The sequence below is a fragment of the Pleurodeles waltl genome, chromosome 2_2, assembly GCF_031143425.1.
Source record: "Pleurodeles waltl isolate 20211129_DDA chromosome 2_2, aPleWal1.hap1.20221129, whole genome shotgun sequence".
NCBI classification, from domain to species: Eukaryota; Metazoa; Chordata; class Amphibia; order Caudata; family Salamandridae; genus Pleurodeles; species Pleurodeles waltl.
Genome location: NC_090439.1, coordinates 1,062,315,374 through 1,062,332,803, shown reverse-complemented (window position 1 = coordinate 1,062,332,803; position 17,430 = coordinate 1,062,315,374). Strand labels below are relative to the sequence as shown.

General features: G+C 42.9%; 1 protein-coding gene across 1 annotated transcript in view; it reads left to right on the top strand.

Annotated features, from left to right (window-relative positions):
- COL22A1 (collagen type XXII alpha 1 chain) overlaps positions 1-17,430 on the top strand; it is a 900,581-nt gene that overhangs the window by 88,942 nt on the left and 794,209 nt on the right. The gene's annotated exons all lie outside the window — the stretch shown is intronic.

Sequence of the window (17,430 nt, the reverse complement as noted above, 5' to 3'; positions counted from 1 at the left end):
TTTCAGGGTAATGTTTTTGGAGATTTGCAGCTTGAAGTGCAGTCATTCTATGAGTGGAGCTGACTGTGGATGCTGTGCGGTTGATGGATTCCTTTTAGAAAGTAGCAAGTCCTCCTCCTAGCTTGTGAGGTGGTCCAGCCAAGCAATCTTGTGGGTTGCTGAGATTGAGGAAACTGGGGGTTATTCTAACTTTGGAGGAGTGTTAATCCGTCCCAAAAGTGACGGTAAAGTGACGAATATACCACCAGCCGTATTACGAGTTCCATAGGATATAATGGACTCGTAATACGGCTGGTGGTAAATCCGTCACTTTTCCGTCACTTTTGGGACGGATTAACACCTCCTCCAAAGTTAGAATAACCCCCACTATGTGGGAGACAATGAGCAGTTGAGCCAGGTCTCTGTGATGAAGAGGATGTTGAGTGCGGCAGGGTTTCTGGTGCTGAGCTTGGTCCAGGCATGGATGGACATTGATGGGCTTGCCTTTGGCATACCTTCGGTGCACCAGCAGCACGCCCGCTGTGAACATCTGCTGCGCGTCTGTGTTGCTGTCATTAAGTAGGTCCTGGGAGGGGGAGAAGTCCAGGGTGCCATAATGTCATTTCCTGTGCTGATGGGTTGCTTAGCTTCTTCTTTTAAAGGTAACAAAACACATGTCATTTTTTAATATAATGCACCCTTTAGGGCTCAGTAGGCCTGTTGTAGGGGTGACTTTTAAATTTAAAAAAGAAGTTTGGGCTCTGTCATTAGTTTAAATGGAAAAGTCAATTTAGCAATTTAAAAACCACTCTGCCAGTTGGCTACGGCTGACTGGGAGTCATACATTTTGTTGTCACACTTGTGGTGGCACAATCAGTGCTGTAGTTCCTGAGGAACACTAAACGTACAGGCCCTAGTATCATATACTAGGGACTTATAACTATGTTAACTTATACCAATTGTGGATAGACCAATTGCATATATACTTTTTAAGGTCAGAGTACAGGCACTGAGGCCTGATGAGCAGCACTCCATGCACTCAAAAATCCAGCACCATCAGTATGAATGTTTGGGGGTGATCATGGAAAAAATACATTTCCGTACATGACCCCCTTCCAGATGAAAGGTGATAAAGCCTAACCCTGGTAGTTCTCATCAATTATGTGTAAGAACATGGAAAGGCCATCTGCATTGGCTAGGCCACTCCCAAGTCTATGTCCCATTGTAAAATCCGCACCTGTAGGGAAATGGACCACCTCAACAGTTTGAGGTTCTTTCTCCCACCTGAGAGGCCCTTGGTCAGTTTGAACTCTGAAGTAGACACCAAACAGGTAGTGTCTTAGCTTCTTCCAGGACCAAACCACATCAGAAGCTTCCCTCTCAATGTCACTCCAAAGCTGCATTCTGGGGAAGGGTCCCTCCTGATAAAGGCAGGTGATTGACCCTGGACCTCATCATTTACCTCCACCAACACTGCCCCAATCTCATGCTCAGAAGCATCGGTTGGAACAATGAACTCCTTGCTATAATCCGGTGCTTTTAAGACAGGTGCTGGGCACAAATAATTGTTTAAGGTTTCAAAGGCCTTTGACTCTTTTCAGTCCATATAACGTTTTTGTGCTATTTCTTGGAAGTGAGGTCTCTCAATGGTGCCACAATGGTACTACACCCCTTTAAAAATCTTGAGCAATACCCAATCAGGCTAAAAAAAGCTCTGACGTAGATCTGATTCTTTGAAGCCTCCAGTGCCAGATTGCTCTGCATCTTGAGCTGAAGAGGTTTTACATGGCATCCACCTCTTTGCAGCCCAGGTATACCACAGAGCCAACCCTATTTGGCATGTACTTGGCTTAATACTCAGTCCTGCCTGCTGCAGGGCCTTAAGCATTTCCTTAAGGTGGACCAGGTGCTCCTCCAGGGTTGATCTAAATACATCAATATCATCCAGATATGCTGCACTAACGGCTTTCAGACCTGAGGGGACTCCATTCACCAAACACTGGACGGTGGTAGGTGCATTCTTAAAGTCAAAAGGCCTAACTTTGAATGGAAAGTGGCCTTCTGGGGTTGAAAATGCAGCCCTCTCCTGGCTCACTGTGTGAGGGCAATCTACCAGTACACAAAGGTTAGGTCAAATGTAATGAGGTACTTGGCAGCCCTTATCTTGTCAAATAGCTCATCAGCTCTAGTTATAGGGTGACTGTATTTATGCCTCGGCAATCCACGCAGAACCTCATTTCAGGTTTCTCAACTTTTGAATTAGGTTTTGGCCACAGCGCCATTGGGCTGTCCGAATGATATTGTGGCGAATACCGTTTGGGGGAAAGATACACTCCTCTTTTAATATCATGTCTCCCTGAAACCGGAAATATAATTTTTAACTTTCCCAAAAATCTGCAGCAACTGTGTTAGCTGCTTTTCACGAGGTCAACCTTTGCTGTTGAACTCAATAATTGTATGTAGTTCATGATCTTCCTGACTACTCTCCCAGTGCTTAATTTGTGCTTGTTCTTTCCGGTGCTGAGCACTTATTTTTGAGGGCCGGGGCTTATTCTTCTGCCTCAAGCATTTGCTGCGAGCAAAAGATACATATGGGAAAGTCGGAGGAAGGGAGAAACGAAAAAGCGTCACAATTGGAGAAAGTAGAAAGCTGCAAGAGTGATCTAAACGGGCAGGGAGCGGCTTTATATGGATTGAAGAGGCCCGAGATGGCTTTAGGATTACGCCGCCTCAATATTCCACGTTCACATATTTAATTGCAGCAGCTGCGTGTTTAAGAGGAGGGTTTTAGGCACCGGCACTTTTTATTTACAAATTAAGCACTGTACTCTCCATCCACGCTTTGTTAGAAAACACACTTTCATAAAGTGGCAACACACCATCTATTACAGCAAAAACGCATTCTTTAATGATTTCACCATAGATGTTTACAGACAAATCGGGGAATCTTGAAAGGCCATCATCAACACTGTTAAACGAACCCTGTATGTAATCTGCCTTAAAGCTGTACTCATAAATTTTAGATACAATTCTAATCAAACGGGCAGATGCTCTACCTGTACAATTACTATTAAGCAATGCTAAAAGGTATTTCTGATCAGTTTTAAACGTGAATTCCCTACCCCACAAATACATTTTCACATGTTCGGCAGCCCATGTGCAGGCTAGAGGTGATTGTAAGTGCAGAATAACTTTAATCTTGATAATGTGTCCCCAGCAGTGGAGGAGTATCCAACTACCTGAGACTTCAAATATAACATTCCAAATGGAAATGTATAACTTAGAATACATTCCCACAACAAAGAATTTAAGAGAAGAGCATGTGCATCTCATGCGCAAATATGATAGTACTAATACAAATGTAAACAAATGTAAACTCACATTTCAACACAATTTCTCTAAGGAAGGGTATTGTACATGTACCAAGATCCCAAGGATGAGGTAAGTATTCCTCATAGAAATCCGTTGAACCTTATTTTTGAGCAGAGGTCCTTAGGAGTAGGTATGGGGTGTTAACTTACCTGATGTGAAATTATCCTTTGCATCACCTAGCATGGTCAAACGGAAATCATTATTGTGCTCATCCTCACTTTGCATTCGGTGCTAGAAAGAACACCTTGAGGTCTGCGTAGAAGGAGGGATGGGTGGCAAGTGCTTAAGATCAATATATATTTATGAATCATTTACTCTTGGTAACCATGAAAGGGGTCACAATGGGTCACAAGAACTGGCTGGTCAGTCATGTCACTGAAGTTAGTCCAGGTGACCTCTGTTGGTTGCATTAGAAAGGACATGCAGGCCTGTCAATCTGTGCATTTGGTTGCTTGCTGTGTGTGTTTCAATGAGCTGGGGCTGAGAGCCCAGTTTCCCTGATAGCAAGAAATCTGCTGTGTTTGTAGATGCCACATTCAGCAAATGGGATTGAAAATTTCTGATAGGACGTGGGCTTTGAACAGCACATCACGTGATCAAGCTGCTCAATTGTGGCAGCCGAGGCAGTTCCCAAAGGTCACAACTGGTTTACGTGCTTTATAAAAACACATTTTTACAATTGAACCATCATCACTTAGCTTAACTACATAATAATGAAGCATTCTAAAGATGGCCATGTTAGTGACTATCTTAAAATCTAGCTGTGGCTTTCAACCACAAAGATATACGTTCACCTCAGGTAAAGAAATTGTTGTCAGAGTCCTGACACAACCCAGCACAGGTAAGGTCCTGAACATCAAATCTTCACAGAGAATGATTCATAACTCTACCCACATGACCACAGCAATGTTATTCTAACTAGTGTCCACAGAGAAAATTCAGTGCTCCAGGGATGTTTTTATACCAGACTGAAATCTGTCATAACATTGAGTGATGTGTGAAACCAATCGGAATACACATACAGCCGAGTGTCAAACACGCTTCCTTGAGTGATGCCACACAAACTACAAAGATTTCAGCACTGAGGACGAAGCAATAAAATTGCTGGTATCTGAGTGATATGAAACCCGAGTTAAACGCATCATATTAGGACAAAAATGCAATAAACTAAAACGTCAGGTAACAGTTTGAACGTGGGTGCAGGGCACAAAAATAAAATACATTTCCCTGATTAAATAACATACAAAGTAAGAGTCATTGACGACATAACATACCAATAGTCAATTTCAAGATGGACGTGGAAGAAAACAGAATTTTCTCCTTAGCAGTCCATTAGGCATCCAAAACACCCCCAGGCAAGCGGCTGCCACCGGTGGAGGGTTTTTGCGAATAGTCATCTGGAATTTACATTATTGTGAACATAACGTGCACCAGACAAGCCAGCATTAATAGGTAGAATTATAAGACCAGCAAATCAGAACTAGAAGAACAAGTTATGAAGAAAAAAAATCACTTAATGAAAGTCATTCTTCAAAAGGGACTTTTCTCTTAGCCAAGAGATACATTAATAATGAAACTGCGAGGATAAATAGTTAATGGAGCAGAATAAACAATATTACGATACATACATGTTTAATAAGAGAAGCCAGGAAAACAATTTGTAATATTCGGCAATGAACAGAATCCCTACCGAAAGGGAAGATCAAAGCACAAACGCACTCATCTCCCTTTTCATTTTCTGAATTGAAGTGCAGGAAAGAGCACACTTTTTATTTATTTATTTCTTCTCCCCGAATGTTCTGTAGAACGTTTCCATAAAGTTGCTCGGCCCTTGCCTTTCAGGGAGAATATTAAACATCATTGCAGGATAAAGAAGATGGTGGCTACTATTACCAGCTCAAGCCAGTTTGACTGATATTCCTAATACAGAGTAGTGCTTATGATAACAGCCCTCTTGCTGGTCGTCAGTGCCAGATTGCTCATCACCTCCCTCAAACCATCATCATTAGAATGGGAGGGGCCGCCTCCTCTGTACTTGCCTCGGTACTCTGGAATTCCCTTCCAAAACATATCAGAACAATCAGCAGAAGGTGTGTGTTTTGAGAGTGTCCAAATCAGGGACAGCAGGTCTTTATGGACGGAGGGGCTCGAACCCCCCCCCCCCAACACAATTTTGCAAAACAGGAGTGTCAGTGAGGCAGAGTAAAGGTCAGCCTGACAGACCCTCCCCATTTCAGGCTGCCAGGCTTGGTAAGATGCTGAGTGAAGTAAATGATCTTGGAATGCCAATGGCACCAGAAAAAAATTGAAAGGCCAGATAAATATCTTCATTTTTTAGGTCTGGCCACACGCATCTTTAACTGTTTTCCAGATGTCATGTTAGCTCTTGAAATGTGGGTCACCACCCTTCGGCATTGCATGGTTGAAGTGTCTTTCACACATATTCACAGAGATAGGTTAGAGTCTCAGATGAGACGGAGGGGAAGAGAGGTGACTGATATGTTAATGAAATCAGTGAGAAAGAAACATTAGAGATGGTAGAGGAGACGGGAGTGTTGAGAAGGAGACAGCAACATATGAGAAAGACAGCTGGGAGAGGTAATAAAAAGGCCAGTTGAAAAAACAGACAGCTGAGAGAAGTGTAGACAGGTGACAACTATAGAAAGGTGATGGAGACATTGAAGGGTAGAAAGAGACAGACAGACAGGTGACACAGATTTGGCCGATATAGAGATGGGAAAGAGTAAAGGTAACCAGACAAGAGAGCAGGGAAGAGAGATGCGAAGAGAGATCTAGAAGACAGAGAAGAACAACAAGAGAAGAGGTGTTACAGAAAGAGCATGGGTGACAGACAGGCAAGGCAGAAAGAGACCAAGGGCTGGAACATAAATGAGAGTGAGGCAGAGGAAAAGATGACCAGAGAAGAGAGAGAAGAATGAGACCTATAGATTGTTCTCTTGGGAATGCTTATTCATGACCCGGAGCACTTCGGGTTGTTCGCTCCATCATGCAATGATTGCCATGTAATCTGTGCTGTCTTCTAGAACCAAGAACAGGGCCTGGTCTGCCCTGGTGCGCCTCTGTTGTGAGTTAAACCAGGGAGGATGCGCCCAATTAAAAACATGTATTGGCAAAGCCAATTGGTCTGGCATTGGCTACCAGCCTTTTGGCTTTGTCAATGCTTTACTTAGTTTTGCCATGGCATTGATGAACGATTGTTGTGGGACATGCTGTGCCTCCACTAATATTAAACAAAAACATGAAGTTTTTTTATCAAAAGTAACACATTGTAATAATTGTAACTAGTACTGAAAGGAGCTACATTATGCATCGTTGTGCTCTTTCGGAAAGGGAAGAAAGCCATCACTCACATTGCACTTAGTCAATAGATGAAGTGGGCTGACCCACTGCCCCATGCTGCATGGTGTAGCGGGGGAGGGAAAATGTGAATGACACTGCAACAGATCAACTTATAAAGAGAGCTGACTGAAAGCCACTAGTAGAATATATTACATCTGTAATTTTCCTAAATCAAAAGATCTTGCCTAATGTCAGACCTAACCATAATGCACTCTCTTAAGCACAGTCAGGCCAACTCTGATGATAGATACGTTAGCTGTAGTAAAGCACAACGTGAGCGTCCACTACATCAGACAAAACATCAAATTGCACTCACTGAAGGCCTGGTACTGGGGGATCTGGCAGTAGGCATTGGAGGCTGGGGCTGAGAATTTGAGTTGGAAATTGGCACTGGGGGCTTATAACTGTGCCTGGAAGTGTTGAAAATGTGCAGGGCAAATTGTGTGTGTGGATTCCAGTGCTCTGCTCCTTACAGTATTATCTTGCATCGCTCCATGAGGGACTAAAAGGGCCCTGTGGAGCTGGTGGTGCTCACTTAGGACTAAATAACGTTCACAGCATCATTTGTTACATGGCTTTTTCTATAGAGCATTTTTTCTCTTCATTTTGAATCCCTGTGGAAAGATATTCAGATTAGCATGGTCCACTGATCAAAATTTTCAGATGGTATTTGTGCTATGAATTTTATGATTTGTGGGAACATTCTTGTACAGGCAGGAGAGTAATGTTGCTAAACGCCTGAGTCTACAATATCTGTGCCTGGGCATTTTTAGGCTGTAATTTCTTATGATGAACTCTTACACATGATTATTGTACCTGGATAAGTGATATATATTCCTCTAGCATATCAGGCAGCAACATATTGGTGGCAACTAAAATTGACATTTAGTTGCTCTTGAGCTTCTGTGCGTTTTTGTCAATTTGTAGTTCTTGACTGGTTAATTACTTTAGTGATGTTACTTCCTGTGATGTAATCTGAGTAAAAGTTTCTGACATACCATTTTATGTTGACAGCGGGTCAAAGGTGATATGGCGCCACTTCCTGTGATGTCATTGGGGATATGATAGAACCCGCTACTTGTGGCATTCTGGTGAATTGGAGTCCATGACATTCCCAAGGGGTGTTGAATGACCTGGTGCGAAGCTCACCCGTGGCTGGGCAGGAAACCTTCACTTGGCTCCACCAGGCAGAGCAGCAGTGTCTTTGTGGACCAGAAGGGGCTGGGGAATGGGCTAAGGATAAAAGACTTTGGGTCCTGACATTGGCTATGAAGAAATGACACTTGGGAAACCATCTTGGATTAAAAAAGGACATCCGCACCCTTACGACTATCTTTGCCTCTCCCTTTTTTTACTTCCGGCAAGTGAGTTATGAAAGCAAAACTTATTTAGACATCAGAGCAGTAGCTGCCAAGTGGTCCAATGTCAGTTGTGATATATAGTTTCTTAGCTAGCAGCACTTTGACTGCTGGTACGTTTTTGGTAATACCATCAATGTTCAAAGCAACATAATGGGACGAATAACGCCTCTAATGTTGAGTATGTAGAACTACCAGGATGTGTCACACATGACACGGGGCTCTGTAAAGGAAGGGCTTTAATGGGAGAGGGAGAGGAGGAGCCTTCAACCATTGCCTCAATAACACTAGACATGGACGAGTTCTCACCCGGACCTCAGGCACACTTCACAAAGGAAAGACTACCAGGGAGAGCATGTAATGCACCGCTCTATGCACAGTTTCGCCAAAGTCGGGCTTCAAAAATGGGCAACACCCACAGCCGAAGACCTGCCAACAGCACATTGCATATTGTGCACATAATGTGTGTGATGCATAGCGCCACCGCCCGGCTGTCACCCAGGACAAGCACTTGATCATGCCGCTTGAGTATGGGTGCACACCCCAGTCCTGCTACAGTCTGAGTACTGGGACACTTCCAGGCCGCACATGGACACTTGTAGGCAGCGCAGAGAGGGGCGCTAAGTGAACTCAGGCAGAAAAGAGGCCCAAAATGAGAACAAAATATCCAAACGGTCTCCAGCGTAAGCTTATTTATCATAATGATCAATCTGAAAGAACCCCAGCAGGAGCACAGAGCAGCAACTGTAGAGGGGGTTCCATAGGCAGAGCTGGGGACCAAGTAGCAGATACAAGAAGGCAGCAAATAGGCGTTGTGAATGAATCATAAATATCTATTTATCTGACAAATTAATGTCAAGAATTCATGCGCACTGGGCACTTTGGCTGTGAGTCATGAGATCATATGAATTGGACACTTCTCATCTGCGGAGAAGAAGACGGGTAAAGCAAGGCGTGGAGTCCAGCACAGGAATTGTTCAGAACTTTTGCAGTTTTCAAATGTAAAGAATAAGTTGTACCTGATATTCTGCTTTTATATAGTGTACAGACTATACTCGCCCTATAGTAATGGGGGTAATTTTTGACATACTGACATACTGTAGGGACCCTTTGCAAGATGGTGCCCACAACTTGTGTAATGCTTGCACTGGCATAACATAGTAATTTGTCTTGTTACAAAGGTGTCCAGCCCTAATCTAATGATTGCACTGGTATAATGTTGATAATTTGTAAAACTTTTAAAGCGTCTGAGGCTTCACCCTGTCAGCTTGGTGTTGTTTGTCTGCATCCATCCATATAGTCGCTCTCCCATTCTGCCATGCACTCAGTAGTCCCATTAATTAGCAATGCCCTCACTCACCATTGAAAAAATGCTAGCTGTCTCACAATTACATCCGCAACTTGTAAAATGGGCAGGTCTTTTCCCTTTGCCAATGCTTACAGGCTCAATATCCGTGCAGTTCAGGTTGCTACAAGACAAACTGGGAGTTCCATGAGTTTTAATGAAGGGAAAGCTACAGACTAAGGGCCTCATTACAACTTCGGCGATCTTACAAGAGGACCGCCGAAGCAGCGGGTGCCACTATACCACCAGTGCTGGCGGTATTTGTGACTTCCTAATATGACTTTTCCGCTGGCTCAGCGGAAAGGTCACATCAACATTGCCGCCGGCTCATAATAGAGCCGGCGGCAATGTTGATGTGCAGCGGATGCAGCAGCACCCGTCGCGCATTTCACTGTCCGAAATTCGGGCAGTGAAATGCGCGATGGGGCTGTGCCTGGGGGCCCCGAGTCCCCCTTTCCACCAGCCTTTCCATGGCGGTGTTTACTGCCATGGACAGGCTGGCTGTTGGGAACTCATAACACCGCCAGCCTGTTGGCGGTGTCACCACCGGCCGCCAGGGTCGTAATGACGCCCTAAATATTTGGGGCTGTAGAAGAAGCAACAAGCGCTAGGACATCATAATTGTGAGCAAAGAAAGGCTGTTCATTGGTGCACCTTGTGGAGGCCGCTGGACTTTCAATATCAGAAGCAACGAAAAGACACTCCTTAGGATACATATGTGAAGGAGTGCGAAGGTGATTTCGATGTGCTTATGTAGTAAGCTGATTAATAGAAGGCTGCGTGATGCCAAATCACCTCAGAGCGCTGCAACCACAGAAAGAGTCTGGGTGCTGTTATTTGCTAGGATGCCATCGCTATCTCTGTAAAATTAACCTCACTCCCAACATGGAACCAAGGGCCAGATGTATCTGAATAGCGATTACTTAATGGCGATTTTCCTCAAATCACAATTAGGTAATCGCTATTGGCTATTTAGCGATTCCCGACGTCTCACAAATCGACCTACTGCATTGATATTCATCAGGTAAGTCGCAATTTGCGATCCATTAGGAAAAGCTCAAATCAAAAGGATTGCTTTTAAATAAAGCAATCTTTTTTTTTTTTTTTTTTTTAATGCAGCCTATTTTCCTTAAAGGAAAACGGGATGCGTTTAAAATGAAAAACAAAAAAAAGGTTTTGCATGCATTCACAAAAGGGATGGGGTTCCATGGGAACCACCTACTTGAATAGGTGGTAAAATGCGAATGTTTTGCGACCGCAATTCGGTCACAAAACATTCCTACATACCTCTGCGATTCAGTATTAGTCAGGGATGCCCCTGACACGCCCCTTCCTAATACCGAATCGGTATGTAGTTGCGATTCCAAATTGCGATTCTGTAACAAGTTACCGAATCGCAAATTGGAATTCACACATACCAAAATGCATTTTTGTGGACCCAAACGGCACCGGGCCGTTTGCGACTGCAAAAATGCACGATACCTCTGGCCCCAAATCCTCAATGATGCCCTTCCATCCATCAATTGACCAGTCCGTCTATCCTTCTCCCTTTTTATTGAGCCATCCACCTTATCAACTTTCTATCAACATCCTTCTATCCATCCTTTGTTCATTCAATTCACATATTCATCCACCTGCCAATAATCCATCATACTCGCATCTTTCTTCAGCCAGTAACTCTGCTATGAGAGTTACCAATTAGTTACCGGTATCCACATTATCAGGAACTCTTGGTGGCAGGATTTCTGGATAATTTTCCGGGTCAGCGGTGTATAAGGACTACAGTATCAGTATTCAAGCCTGGGGATCTTTTGCTGTAGGGTGCAAATCATTTCACTTCTTTCCTTCACATTGGAATAGATCTAATGAACGAAAACTACGAAATATGCAAAACAGCCAATTGAGACCTATCACTCAAACACTTAAAGAAATTGTTGAATAGCTTTAAATCCCAACATGCCACAAATCTGTGCATTCTTTTCCTCTATAATTCTCATTTCCCTACTGTCTGATCATATGGGCTGCTGTATTATGGAACACATACTGCACATTGTCTGTAGTTGGTCGTGGCTCATGCCTGATTAATGATCTTTAGCAGATGGTAGAGAATGCACTTTACTTACTCAGGACGATTAAGAAAGGCGTTTTCCCGGCATGTTTTGGCGGCTCCAGCCTGGGGCAGCAGGCGGATCTCTGAAACACCTATATTCACGCGTTCCTCTGATCTCTGGGAGGTTCACTGCTGTGGGTTGTCCGAGGACTCTTTTAAAAATGCGTAATCTGCTGCCTTCATGCTTCAGCATTTACAATAAGAAGATAATTTGAGGAAAACACCAGTAAGGTATTTTTTTGAGCTTTATTCGGGGGGAACAGAATAATGACTGATATGGACAGGAACGGTCAACACACAGTTGTGTGTTCTTGTTCACCACCTGCTTAATTCATGGTGCTTGGAGACACAGGGGTGTGATACCGTATTCAATTTCGGTGGACTGTGATAGGGCCCTGGATGCCACCTATATTGTCTAATTAGTTCATACTTTATGCCAGGCCTAGCCAAGGTTTTGTTAATGGAAATTAGGAACTATGTAGAAATATATAGCCTAAGGTTGTGGGATCTCTTCCCACCCACTCATATCTGAAAGCAATCAGCTTTTAGAGTTTTCTTAAAGGAAATTAGCAAGACGCTAAAAAGGATATACCTTTTCTGTGTGGATCTCTCCTCCTACCCACTCACATCTAGAAAAATATAGGTTATATAATGCACAGTTCCAATCTGCACCCAGCCAAGGGTATCTAAGATCGGGGTCACCAGCGAAGGTCCGGGAGCGCCAAATCCATACATAATTGACATGAACAACAGTATGAGCATAAGTCCCATTACGTTTAATTGGGTCTAAATAAAAAACGATAAAAGTGCACTTGAAGGGCGACGTTTCCACCTGGGTACGGATTTATGACTTTTTGCAGTTCCGAAACGTTTGCAAAGCATGCTTGAGAAGCTTCCATTTCAGACATAATCCTGGGAAAGTCAGGTAACTTTTTTGTGTTGTCATTTCCCGAATGCAGTATTATGCTCATAGTACGAATCTTCAAAGCCAGAGCCTCTATGCAAAGGGAAGGTTTTTTCAAAAAAATCTTTTTAGAAAGGAAAATATTTTTCTCTTCAATGAAACTCCTTCTATACAGTCTCATGAATCTTGGAGGGGTACCGATGCATTTCCAACTATGGAAAGGGGTTTACTCCAGCCCTTGGCAGGAGTAACTCTCCAACCATTTGGAGGACAGGGGAAGGTAGGCGAGAGGTTTATGAAGCTCTATAAACACGTGTGTTTGAGGTCATTCACAACCTCTCAGGGCTTAATGTCTGGTCTCCAAAGCCTACCTAGATTTCAAAATTGAAGATTTTGATGGTAGAGAGCTCGGTAGAGGGTTCTAATGTCTGTGCCTAAAAAACCTCTTCCACCAGTGGTGGAGTGGCAAAGCTTGGGCACTATCACGGATAAAGAATTCTCTGAATGCAAGCGGCAATAAGGTCTATTAACCAAAACGTCTGTGATCATGGAGTCAGCGAGGATGGAAGAGTTCTTTGTGGACCCGAGAGATTTGCACAAAACTCCCTCACATGAAGCCAGCTAGAGAGACCAAAGCAGGGGAAATATGATCAGTTGCCTTATGACTGAGAGCTACCCTAGCTCACAGTTGTTGACAGACTGCAGCTTATGCAGCCTCTACACCAGTAAAGCCAGGTAGATAACATTGCAGTAGCCTAGATGCACAGCAATACATGCATTAAGGATAAGAACTTTGAGAACACTATAAAAAAGATTAATCCTTTTCAAAATGCTGAGTTGAAATAGACATGAACTGACAATAGAATTCTATTACTATTTGCAGCGCCGTCCATACCACGCCGAAAGAAACGCTTGGAGACATCTGAGGCTTACCATGGTCCTCTAGCCTCTTCTTACTCGACCTCCTTCTCAAAACATAAGACATCAATTTGTCTCTGGTACTTTGGAATATTGAGCTATTTATCTGCATCATAGCCTTGATAAAGTCTACCCAGACGAAACACGTGTCGGCTGTTGTCTATTTGGGCTGATGTTCATTTGAAAAGGATTTCTGTTGTCATCTCTTGACTCTGGCTCCAAGATGTTACCTTGGGCCACAGATTATTGTTTCATCTAAAGACATCACGAGGAATAAACTGGAACATTATAACCGCTTGGGATGTGCCGTGGTTTTTCTTCTTTGCTGACAATAGAATTCATTTGATTAGATAATTATAATGAATAATGATATGATAATGAAAGATAATGATGAGCCAATTCGGATGCCAGGGTGTTTCTGTTTTTAACATGTTACTGCTATGGGTTTATTACTCAAATGGCTTTGCAGCAGCTGCCAGGTTACCTGTTATGAATGCCTAGAGGTTGTAATCCTGCAATGTGTGCTTGTAAAACAATGTTACCTGCGCGAATGTCTTTCTAGATTGACAAATTTTGTGCAAATGTATTTTACTTAAACATCCTAAAACGCTTTCCTGTGCTCCTGGGCGTATGCTGGACACCATTGTTCTTCCTGCCGTATAAACCCCTCTGTATTGTCCCATGCGTGCATATTGCCTCCGTTTGAATTCGTACCCTCCAGGAAAGAATAGAGAAGATGTTGAAACCCAACACAGAAGACTAGCTATAATGAATGAATTTTTGGTTGAGCCCTCTAGAACAGTGACCACATATAAATTGATACTCTGTAGAATGCTTCTGAACAAAGTCTACTTGTCAATTTGTCTATGTGACAGTGAGGTGAATGCAAATATCCATCAATCCAAATATCCAATATCCAGATATCCAAAATACAATTTAATTGTATTTCAATTTTAAGCAGGCGTTTCTGATTATCACTTTTATAGGCTCGAATGTCCTGTTAGGCTGGGGTCACTCTTTATAAAATATAGATTTTTCATTTTGGTATTTGTCCATGACTTTAACGTGTTCAGTAATTACCACCCCCTTTGTGAGGGGTACGCCGAGTTGAATGAGAACGAAGTTAAATCAATTTGCGGATCCAGAAATCATTCAATTCACATCAAATAGTGAAGAGACAAAAGGTAACCACAAGGGACTCACAGGTATTCCTTCTATGTTCAGCATGTAATACAACTAGGAGTAAATGATATCTTAATACTAGGGATTTCTCTGTATCTTAAGTGCAATGCGGATGGAGAATTGAATTGTGACAGGAAATTTCTGAGGTTCTTTGAAAATTCATGTTTCCATGGTCCCAAACATTGGATTTTTAGAATGGTTCCATCAAAGGTATATAAACCATTCTCTCTGTGTTAGAAAAAGTAGTCTAGAATATTAGAAACCCAGGGTGGTATTATATTCAGCATTTTGTTTCACAGATTGCTCAAATAGATGCATCGTGCTCCCCAGAGAGTGAGGTGTCTTTATCTGATTTGACTCAAACAGACAAATATCTGTACCTTATTAAATGGCAAATGTCTCCCAGAACAGGGAAGTGTTTGTCTTCCTAATTGCTGATTGTGTTCCTGACATAAAGGACCTTCCGGACACACGAGTCAAAGGCATTGCAGTCTTGGCATTCCTGTCACAGCACAGAGGAACCTCATGTTCTGTATTTTCATTTTTCTTGAAGGGCTGTTTGAGCCTCTCTTGAGCTCAGGGTTATGATTGGGATGTTGTAGCGGAACCAAGATCACAACATTTCCGATTTTTTGTACCTGAAGAGCTTGATCGTGGTTTTTGTCACTCAAGGGCTTGCTCATGGGCAGAGGACTCAGAACATAATTTTCCTGATAACTTGCAGACAATTTACTGTGTTTGGATTTTTTCGGTTTGTTAATAATCAATTTTGAATTATATGGGTGTAGTATGTGTTTTTTGGGTCAGTCAATTGTTGGGCTGAACTGTGCCACCTCGCCTCCATTATATGGATGAGTTGTTGGGCTCTTGCAAAGGCAAGAACCTTAATAGCAACAGGACACCTGAAGCCATATGCAGGGCTGGCTTCACACACCAGCCAGTGGGCTATGTTCAGAGGCAGGAATGTCTTCATAGCAGCATGTGGCTGAGCAAAGAACAATATGGGATGCATGGACTAAATGAGGATTTAGGCTCCTCCCACTTCACCATCCACCTTTACTGTATAGAAATCCCAGGAAGAGACCCTTTGAATTGATTAGGCTGAAACTTTAAAGTTATTAGTCTCTACTGGGTTATGCTACTGAAATATTGGGGGGCAAAATATTGATATGAAAAACTATTGTACCATAAATATTAAGTACCAAAATATTTTGAAGGAAAGTAAATATAGACACATAGAGCTCTCCTATACTTAACTTCAAATATATGTCCCTTGATCACACATACATATGTACCTTCAGGGTAAATATGTGGAGTGAAGAACAGTGAATCTATAATTATCTTTGCAATATTTTGGAATTCAACATTTAGGCTACAATATTTTTTTCTCAGAGTGCACCAAACAATGTTTTCTTTTCCTGCACAAGATCACAATGGCTTGCATGAAAGTCCTAGGAAGGATAAGTGAATATTGGTGGAATCACCATAAGAAGGGTTGGCCTTCTGATGTTCGCAGATTGATTGCTCTGTGGAGGATGGGCTGACGGTCATATTTTCCCTAAGACAAGGCCAGATGAGGGTCCCTCACTGGAAACTTATTAGTTCTCCCACATCTAAATGAAGCAGGGGGACAATGAGTTTGCTGGGAAAGGATCCCACTCCCTACAATTTAGGGTAGGGCATTTGCTCCAACAAAAATTAAATGTTAACTTGAGTTACTAACACATATCCACCTGCTTGAGTAAGCTTGGCTGCTTGACCTCATCTTCCAATGTGATCGAAATAGATGCCTTTGGTGCTTTTTGGACATATAATATCCGGGGACATCAGTGGTTAACTAAAATTACCACCTAGAGAGCTTCCTACTAAGAAGACCAGGAGAAAAAGAATAGGTCTCTTGTGAAATAAACATTTGCTAGAAATTGAGTTTCTGTTTGACTTGGGTGTGAGCCCTGGTCAAGCGGCAACCACAATCCTAGTCAGGGTAAGGCACAAGCAAACCCCAAATTAACCTGTGTTCATCCCCTGGTAGCTTAGCACAGAGCAGTCAGGCTTAACTTGAAGGCAATGTGTAAAATATTTGTACAACACTTCAAAAAAACAGTGAATGCATTACATAAAAAGATCCCACACAAGGTTAGAAAAATAGAGCTTAATTTAATAAATAAAAGAAGACCAAAATGACAAACGTAGGATCAGTAGAACCAACATTCTGATTTTTTATAGAATAAAGATAAAAAATAGCCCCTAAAAGCATAAAGCTCCAAAGGGCGATATCTGGTTGCACTGGACCAGGTCAGAGTCTAAAGTTCAGGTCAACCGTGATGGAGTGCAGGCCGGGTACATTAGTCCCACCAAAGGTTTTCCTTCTCAGGTTTTGTGCCACAAGTCCTGTTCATGTTGGAGAGGGCTGCAGTGAGCACGGAGAGCTTTGACGGTGGTAGTCGGAGTGGTGTGAAAATCAGGCTGGGCATTGCGGATGGGCGGGTTGGAGCTTCGTGTTGGTGGACCTCTGCTGGTGATCGATGCTTGTGCGTAGAGACAGGCTGGTGGCTGCTCACAATGAACTTCTGTGTGAGCATTGCAGTCACTTTGGGGTCCTGGGTTCACGATGAAGTTACAGATCCAGAAGGCAGAAGACAGCAGGTCAGCAGAGCAGACGTTTCTTTGGAGCAGCAGTACACCTGAGCTGCAGTCCTTCTTCCTGGCAGAGTATCCACAGCTTCAGAAGTGTACTGAAGAGTTGGTATGTGAGGTCCTACCTTTATACCCTAGTGTCCTGGTTCTGGAGGATGGGAGATGCTTCTAGACAGTGGCTCTGAAGTGCATGGAATTCCCTGCTTCCGGTGTCCTGACTGTAACCTGGTTGAAGTGACAATGCATCTGGTGTTAATGGTGTAGT